Raw genomic sequence first — 9,315 nt, 5'->3', positions numbered from 1 at the left:
TCTTTCCATCTGTTTCACTCACTGAGGTGTGGGAGTAAACACTCCCCTTCCCTCTAGTCTCAGACAAACACTAGCATTAATTGTTTGCTACTGAGGGGTTAGAAAACATTTGTCAAGATGCCATTTCTGGGGCATTTTTCCCAAGATCCAGTATTTTGTGTTCAAACATCTCCCAGCTTCCTTGGTGAAAATAAGGCCAAGGTTTCCTTGCAATATAGAGGCAGTTTTTCACCCCAGATGGGACTTGAACCCACAATCTCTGACTTAGAAAGCCATTGCCTTGTCCATTAGGCCACTGGGGCCCTGTGAAAAAAAGGAAATTCAATCTCCTAAATGTGTATTTCTCATATTAACTTGGAAGCCAAATACCCTCTTTCTGCACCTTACAGAAGTGTCTGCATCCCCTGGCAGCGAGGCTACTGGGGAGGTCGCTTACAGAGCTGAGCACCACTTTTCTGCCAGCCATCTTTAGAGAAGAAGGCTCTTTCCCCTGACAGCCACACAGCGCTGCCTAGCATCCCGAGAGCCTCCCTCGTGTTCTCCCGCAGCAGCCGCCTGCCCGTGTGGGTGGGAAAAGGGGACCAGGAAGCACTGCGGCCTCAGGCCGGGACAGGAGGCCCTCGCCACGCCCAGGCCTGCCTCTTGCCTTCAGCCCAGGCAGCCAGAGGTGCCAGGGAGCTCCCTGGCAGGCCGCTGCCTCAGCCAGGAAATAAGGAAAAGGCTATGAATGAAGAAGTCAGGAAATAACAAGGAAATGAAGAGGTTTGTCGAACAGGTTTCTGCCCAATTTACCATCTTCTCAGCTACCGCTCAAAGTTAAAGACCTAAAGTCGACCTATCAGCATAAGTACAGATGGTTGGATGGGAATTAAAAGGAGCTGCTGTCACAAGTGTTAGGTGCCTGTGTAAGCAGAGTCAGGATGAGCCCTACCCTGACATCTGGTGGTACATTATGAGGAGTGGGCAAAGGAATTTTAGGAATGTGCATTTGCATTGGTAAACCCACTTCACTTAGCATAACACACAGCAGCATGGGAAGGTTATTTTCACACTGTGGAATCCCCAATTTCTTTGTTATTGGGGCAGGAAGGAAAAAAAGGGCCTGTTACCTTAATTATGTGAATGAGGAACTATGAGACTGCTTTATGACAGAAATGACTCAACCTACATTAAATAGTACTTGCCAGACAAGGGACAGGGGTTCCAAAACCCAGTGAAGGGAGAGAGGCTGGGGACTGGTGTGTGTACCTGATGGTATGGGCCCCTTTTGAGGGCCTGGAACACCAATTGCACTTCCTCCTCTCTCCACTGTTAAAGAGCAGAGCTAATTTTGAATCCTTTAGGAGTCCATCTAGAGGTTGCTGACCTGAATTCATGTTGGGCCATGTGGCAGTGGGGCTCTCCTACTACAAGTGGAAATCACTAGGAGCTGAAATCACTAAAAGAGCTAAGCTTACTAAGCTAAGATCACTGAGTGCTGTGTTAAGTAGTGGGAGAGCCTGAAGATCTATCACCAAGCAGCTGGCAGAGCGGAGCAGTCTGCAGCACGTTGGAGCAGCCCATGGAACAGTGAGCAGTGTGGAGCGGTTTGTGGGGGACGGCTGTCGTGGTTCACGGGTCTGCTGGAGGAGCGGCACAGCTGGTGGAGTGGAGCCAGTCGTGGTGAAGGCTGCAGCAGAACTCCACGGAGAAGCGGGGCAGTCGGCCCTGGCCCACGTAAGGTGTCCCTTAACACCCTGTGTGTGCGACCCCCCCCATTTCCACCCAGGCTGGGGGGGGGTAAAACTCTGCAGATAAACTTTTGAACTCTGGGGTGGCACTGACCGGAGACTGAGACTTTTGGGTTGTTGGACTTTGGGGTGATTGGACTTAAGACCCTAAGGACAGTGCCAAATGTACTTGGAGGTGGGTTTTGCTTATGGTTTGTGTATAGTCCTGTTTGTGGTGTCTCTCCAACGTGATGCCACATTGTTTCCCTCCTTTATTAAAAGGATTTTGCTACACTCAGACTTCGTGCTTGCGAGTGGGGAAGTATTGCCTCCTAGAGGCGCCCGGGGGGGTGGTAGGTAATTGTCCCAGGTCACTGGGTGGGGGCTCGAGCCGGTTTTGCATTGTGTTATTGAAATGGAACCCCTGGATACTGAACCCGGCCCTTGTTGCTGCCAACTCAGAGGGGCAGAAGGGTTACATTTTTGGGGGCTCGTCCGGGATCCCTGGGTCAGTACCCCTCGCAAGCACCTGTTGAGTGTTCCACTGTATTGGGAAACAATTGTCTTTATATTTTGAGGGAATTACTGTTTGTATAATGGCTAATATGTTGGATTTGTTGGGCCCCAGTCCTGCAGCCCCTAGCTCAGGGGCGGCAGCCTCAGCCAATGATTGGGCACAAGCACTGGGGCATATATTGGAAAAGATTGTGTTGGCCTATGCTACGTCAAACTCTTGTCGTAAGTTAAGGTTATTTGCTGGGGAAGAGGAGTTTGAACCCTGGTTGGAGCATACCACTGAAATGCTGCGGGAGTGGGCCGTACCTGATGTAGAAAAGCGAAGATGTCTAATAGAGAGCCTTAGTGGCCCAGCATTAGATGTACTTCGCACCCTGAAGCTCATTGACCCTAAGGTCAGTGTGAAGGACTGCCTAGAGGCCCTTGATAATACCTTTGGGAGCGTAGAGAGCCCTGAAGACAGTTACTGTAAATTCCTTGATTCCCGACAGGAAAGGGGTGAGAAAATTTCAGCCTATATACAGAGGCTGGAGAGACTGCTTCAGAGAGCTGTTATGAGGGGAGCAGTGACTGCTGAGCAGATGGATCAGACCAGACTGGCTCAAGTTGTAAGAGGGACTCGGTATCAGAACCCGATCCTACTTCATCTCCGACTAAGAGAACGGCAGGATCATCCCCCAAGTTACTCCCAGCTGATAAAGGAGGTCAGGAAAGAGGAAGAAAGGCAGGCTGCCAGCGAGTGTTGGGAAGCCCAAACATTGGAACCAGCCAGCACAATGCCACTGCAAATGGCCAGTGTACTGATGGTGAGCACTACAGAGGAACTTGCCCAACAAATGCAGGTCCTGACAGAATGGATAGCTGAGCTGCAAAGCACCGTTGACCGAGCTAAGATTTCCAGGAATAAGGAGCCTCAGACTGTGACAATGGAGAAGTCAGTATCTAGAGCCACTGTCCCACCCGGCGAAGGGGAAAGGGCAATTCTTTTGCTATCGGTGTGGTCAGGATGGGCACAGTGCTACTAACTGCCATAAGGAAGAGAACCCCTCCTTAGTGTACGAAAAGCTGAGGAGCAGTTGGGAGAGACCCAGTAGTGGCCAGAAGGTCTGGGGACAGAGACCACCTAGACCTACAGGATTTGAAGATTCCCCCAAAAGAGACCGTCCAGCTGGGATCCCTGCAGGACTGATAGGGCCGCGAGCAGAGGTCATGGTGAGGATTGAAGGGGTGGAGTGTAAAGCCGTGCTTGACACTGGATCTCAAGTGACTATTATATTTCAGTCATTCTACCAACAGATGCTTAGGCACCTGCCTATACAGCCACTGACTGGCATTGGTCTGTGTGGCCTCAGCATGGATGAATACCCCTACCAAGGGTATGTCATAGTGCACCTGGAATTCCCAGAGGAGGTTGCTGGGGTAACGGAAGAGGTAGACACAGCTGCCTTAATATGCCCTGACCCTAAAGGGACCTCTGATGTGTCTGTGCTGATAGGGACCAACTCCAGTCTCTTCAAGGTGCTCGCGGATTACTGCAGACGACGGGCTGGGGACCAGTACCTGAGTACCCTGATGATCCATACGCTTTGTGCTGAAGCCTATAGGAAGATTGAGAGTGCTAAAACGGAGACATCTGAGCTACCGATTGGGGCACTGAAGTACATGGGCACAACCCCCTTAGTAGTGCCCGCAAGGACAGAGCAAGAGGTGCTTGTCATGAGTACCAGGCTGAAAGGCAGTAAAGGGACATTAGCAATGATAGAGCAGCCAGTTGAAGGAGAGCTCCCGGAAGGAGTGCTGGTCCCCAGTGGAGTCATAACCCTACCTGCTGAAGCCCAGGAAAAGGTGACTATACTGATTGCTAATGAAACAAGTCGAGATGTTGTTGTGAAGCAAGGACAAAAGATAGCAGACCTCTTCGAGCCTGAATCAATTGTGAAACCCCAGTGCGAGACTCAAGTTCCGACAATAGACCCAGCAAAGTTTGACTTTGGAGATTCACCATTGTCGGAGGAGTGGAAAGATCGTCTGAGGAGGAAACTTTGTGAAAGACCCAAGGTGTTCTCACTGCATGAGTGGGATGTGGGATGTGCAAAAGGAGTAGAGCACAACATCAGACTACATGACTCCCGACCTTTCCGAGAGAGATCTAGGAGGCTTGCTCTCTCCGAGATGGAAGATGTGCGACAACATCTTCAAGAGCTGGCTGCAAATGGCATCATTACAGAGTCCCGCAGCTCATACGCCTCACCCATTGTGGTGGTCCGTAAAAGAATGGGAAAATCCGGATGTGTATTGACTACCGCACCCTGAACCGCCGTACAGTGGTTGATCAGTACACAATGCCTCGAGTCCAAGATGCTTTAGACTGTTTACTGGGAAGCCAGTGGTTCTCTGTGTTGGATCTTCGGAGTGGATACTACCAGATCCCTCTGGGTGAAGAAGATAAGGAGAAGACAGCCTTCATCTGCCCATTAGGGTTTTATCAGTTCGACGCATGCCCCAAGGGATTTCTGGAGCACCTGCCACATTTCAACGTCTTATGGAGAAAGTTGTGGGAGACATGAATTTACTGCAAGTGTTAGTTTATTTGGATGACCTGATTGTGTTTGGAAGAACTTTGGAAGAGCATGAAGAAAGACTTCTTAAAGTGCTTGATAGGTTGGAGGATTATGGTTTGAAGCTTTCAATTGACAAATGCCAGTTCTGCAGGACCTCAGTGAAGTATGTGGGCCACATCGTGTCCCAAGAGGGTGTGAGTACTGATCCTGATAAAATAGAAGCCCTCACTACATGGCCACGTCCAAGCAACTACAGAGAACTCAAGACTTTCCTTGGGTTTAGTGGCTACTACCGCAGATTTGTAAAAAACTATGCTACAATTGTAAAACCCTCAATGATCTTACCAGGGGATATCAGTCCAGCAAGAACAAATCTAAGACCAGGAATAAAAGGCCTTCCATGCAGAGACACTATGGCCCCTTCAGACCCTTTGGGCCACGGTGGAATGAGAGATGTGAAAAGGCTTTTCGAGAAATCATTACTTGCCTAACTCATGCCCCTGTCCTAGTCTTTGCTGACCCAAGCAAACCATTTATCCTGCATACAGATGCCAGTTTGGAGGGTCTGGGAGCAGTACTGTACCAGGAGGCGGAAGGCACGCGTAAACCTGTAGCCTTTGCCAGCCGAGGACTGTCTGATAGTGAAACACGCTATCCCACCCACAAGCTGGAGTTCTTGGCCTTGAAATGGGCCATCGCTGAGAAATTTCGAGACTACTTGTATGGTGCTCAGTTCCAGGTGTGGACAGACAACAACCCACTGACTTATGTGTTAACAAGTGCTAAACTGGATGCTACAGGGCAAAGATGGGTGGCCGCTTTGGCTAGCTATGACTTCAGCATTCAATACCGATCAGGGAGAAGCAATGTAGATGCAGATGCATTGTCCAGGCGTCCACAAGCACCAGGAGTTGCTGTGATACCCACGGATGGAGTGAGAGCTATTTGCAGTGTGAGTCGCCGAGAGCCAGAGGCCCATGAGAGCCTTCATGGATGCGTTGCTGAAGCTTTGGGACTGCCCCCTGAATGCGTGCCTTCTGCTTCAGTGAACTATATTGCTTTGGACCAATCTCCCTTGCCCGTGCTCAATGCGGCTGACTGGCAGGAAGCCCAGCTGCAAGATATTGACATTCGTGATACGCTACTTGCCAAAAGGGAGGGCGAGGCCCAGCTGCGGTTGTCCCACCTACCCCAGAGGGCAAACTACTATTGAGAGAATGGACCAAGCTAAAACTGATTCAGGAGTGCTACACCGTGTGACCACAGACCCTCTACAAAGGCAACGGAACCAACTAGTGCTGCCAAAAGAGTACAGAGGCCTGGCCATGAGGGCCCTGCATGATGACTTTGGACATTTAGGGATGGAGAGGACCCTGGAACTTATCCGAAGTAGGTTCTATTGGCCCCGGATGGCTGAAGATGTTCAGGAAATGTGAGACCTGCGCTCGATGTGTTCAAAGGAAAACTCTGCCCACGAGGGCTGCATATCTGAAGAACATTACCAGCAACAAACCTCTGGAGCTGGTTTGCATTGATTTCTTGTCTTTAGAAGTGGACAAGAGGAATATTGGGAACATTCTGGTCGTGACCGACCATTATACGCGATATGCGCAGGCATATCCCACACGTGATCAGAGGGCCACCACTGTCGCTCGGGTACTTTGGGAAAAATATTTCTCAGTTTATGGATTCCCAGCCCGGATACACTCGGATCAGGGACGAGACTTTGAGAGTCACCTTCTGAAGGAGGTGCTGAGGATAGCAGGAATTAAAAAGTCGAGGACAACGCCTTATCACCCGCAGGGTGACCCTCAGCCAGAGAGGTTCAACCGAACCCTGTTAGATATGTTAGGGACTTTGCGGCCAGAGCAGAAGGCAACCTGGAGCCAACATGTTGCATTTCTGGTGCACGCCTACAACGCCACCAAGAATGATGCTACGGAGTCACCCCATATCTCTTGATGTTTGGGCGAGAACCAAGATTACCCATAGACCTGTGCTTTGGTGTATCAGAGGATGGCGATAGCTATGAAACCCATCAGCAATATGTATCCCGACTACGAGAAAAGCTGCGGGATGCTTACCACTTAGCTGCATCTGCAGCTCAGAAGAATGCAGATCGTAACAAACATCGATATGATGCTAGAGTACGTCCGCAAGAGCTCCAGCCAGGGGACAGAGTCCTGCTGCGAAATTTGGGTATTGCTGGCAAACACAAGATAGCTGACAGATGGAAGGCAATACCTTACTTGGTGATGGAAAAGCTAGGAGACCTGCCGGTCTACAAGATCAAACCTGAAGAGGGTCCAGGGCAGACAAAGACCGTGCATAGAAACCTTTTGCTCCCGGTGGGGGAATTGGTAGGCAGCCCTTATGAGATGGGCCACAACTGGGCAATTGGGCAGAACAAAGGTGCTGTACCAAAGCCACTTCCCAACGTGGACAGCCAGCCTCCTGCAGCTAACCTACCCCTACTCAGCACATCTGAGAGTGAGTCTGAGGAGGAAGACACAACCATGGTGTATCCTAAGATGAAGACAAGATTGCAGTCTCGATCAGCTGAATCAAAAGAGACTACGTCCTCTTCCGCCCTAAACCCTATGGCAGAAGTATTTAGGCCCATTCCTGACACTCCTGAGCCACTGGTGGAACCCCCATGTAATGACTTACACAGATTATTGGACAGTGGCGACATACAGATGGAAGATGTCCCAAGCACCTTCGATCCTCCACGGTTAGAACTAGAAATGCAGGGGCCTATGCCAGTATCCGAGGGGAACTCACAGGAAACCTCCCCATCCGTCACTCAAGAGGATGTCCCCCCTACCACAGCAACAGAGTTTCTTCATAGGCGAGACAGAGTAATAAGACCAGTGAAACGGCTAACTTACGATGCACCTGGGGTGATTAGTGAGGAGCCAATACCTTTAGCACACAGGTTTGTGAAAGCTAAGGTGGGCTATCTGAGGCCCTTTGGAGGACCAGTAAGTTGGTATAGTAGGGAATGTGATTTGTCGGGACGACAAATTCTCGGCTGGGGGGAGGATGTAAGCAGAGTCAGGATGAGCCCTACCCTGACATCTGGTGGTACATTATGAGGAGTGGGCAAAGGAATTTTAGGAATGTGCATTTGCATTGGTAAACCCACTTCACTTAGCATAACACACAGCAGCATGGGAAGGTTATTTTCACACTGTGGAATCCCCAATTTCTTTGTTATTGGGGCAGGAAGGAAAAAAAGGGGCTGTTACCTTAATTATGTGAATGAGGAACTATGAGACTGCTTTATGACAGAAATGACTCAACCTACATTAAATAGTACTTGCCAGACAAGGGACAGGGGTTCCAAAACCCAGTGAAGGGAGAGAGGCTGGGGACTGGTGTGTGTACCTGATGGTATGGGCCCCTTTTGAGGGCCTGGAACACCAATTGCACTTCCTCCTCTCTCCACTGTTAAAGAGCAGAGCTAATTTTGAATCCTTTAGGAGTCCATCTAGAGGTTGCTGACCTGAATTCACGTTGGGCCATGTGGCAGTGGGGCTCTCCTACTACAAGTGGAAATCACTAGGAGCTGAAATCACTAAAAGAGCTAAGCTTACTAAGCTAAGATCACTGAGTGCTGTGTTAAGTAGTGGGAGAGCCTGAAGATCTATCACCAAGCAGCTGGCAGAGCGGAGCAGTCTGCAGCACGTTGGAGCAGCCCATGGAACAGTGAGCAGTGTGGAGCGGTTTGTGGGGGACGGCTGTCGTGGTTCACGGGTCTGCTGGAGGAGCGGCACAGCTGGTGGAGTGGAGCCAGTCGTGGTGAAGGCTGCAGCAGAACTCCACGGAGAAGCGGGGCAGTCGGCCCTGGCCCACGTAAGGTGTCCCTTAACACCCTGTGTGTGCGACCCCCCCCATTTCCACCCAGGCTGGGGGGGGGGTAAAACTCTGCAGATAAACTTTTGAACTCTGGGGTGGCACTGACCGGAGACTGAGACTTTTGGGTTGTTGGACTTTGGGGTGATTGGACTTAAGACCCTAAGGACAGTGCCAAATGTACTTGGAGGTGGGTTTTTGCTTATGGTTTGTGTATAGTCCTGTTTGTGGTGTCTCTCCAACGTGATGCCACATTGTTTCCCTCCTTTATTAAAAGGATTTTGCTACACTCAGACTTCGTGCTTGCGAGTGGGGAAGTATTGCCTCCTAGAGGCGCCCGGGGGGGTGGTAGGTAATTGTCCCAGGTCACTGGGTGGGGGCTCGAGCCAGTTTTGCATTGTGTTATTGAAACGGAACCCCTGGATACTGAACCCGGCCCTTGTTGCTGCCAACTCAGAGGGGCAGAAGGGTTACACCTGCAAGCAGCATGCAGACCGTTTAAAAACACCGCAATTAGAGGCTCAGATGAAACGTTTGCCCTAAATCAGAAACGACAATAGGAGGACCAGCAGAACGCCACTCTAGGTAAACGGCCGAGTACTGGAGGCTGTTAGAGGCAAAAAGTCATTCCTCAAAATTTGGAAATCAGATCCTAGTGAGGATAATAGGAA

General features: G+C 50.3%; 1 non-coding gene across 1 annotated transcript; it reads right to left on the bottom strand.

Annotated features, from left to right (window-relative positions):
- Positions 1–229: 229 nt before the first annotated feature.
- On the bottom strand, positions 230–302 carry TRNAR-UCU. Its single transcript has one exon. It is a non-coding gene; the product is annotated as a tRNA-Arg (tRNA).
- Between the last annotated feature and the right edge of the window lie 9,013 nt (positions 303–9,315).

Source organism: Mauremys reevesii, linkage group 12 (assembly GCF_016161935.1).
Source record: "Mauremys reevesii isolate NIE-2019 linkage group 12, ASM1616193v1, whole genome shotgun sequence".
NCBI lineage: Eukaryota > Metazoa > Chordata > Testudines > Geoemydidae > Mauremys > Mauremys reevesii.
Note: the sequence above shows the minus strand (reverse complement) of the source record. Positions and strands in the feature narration are given on the sequence as shown.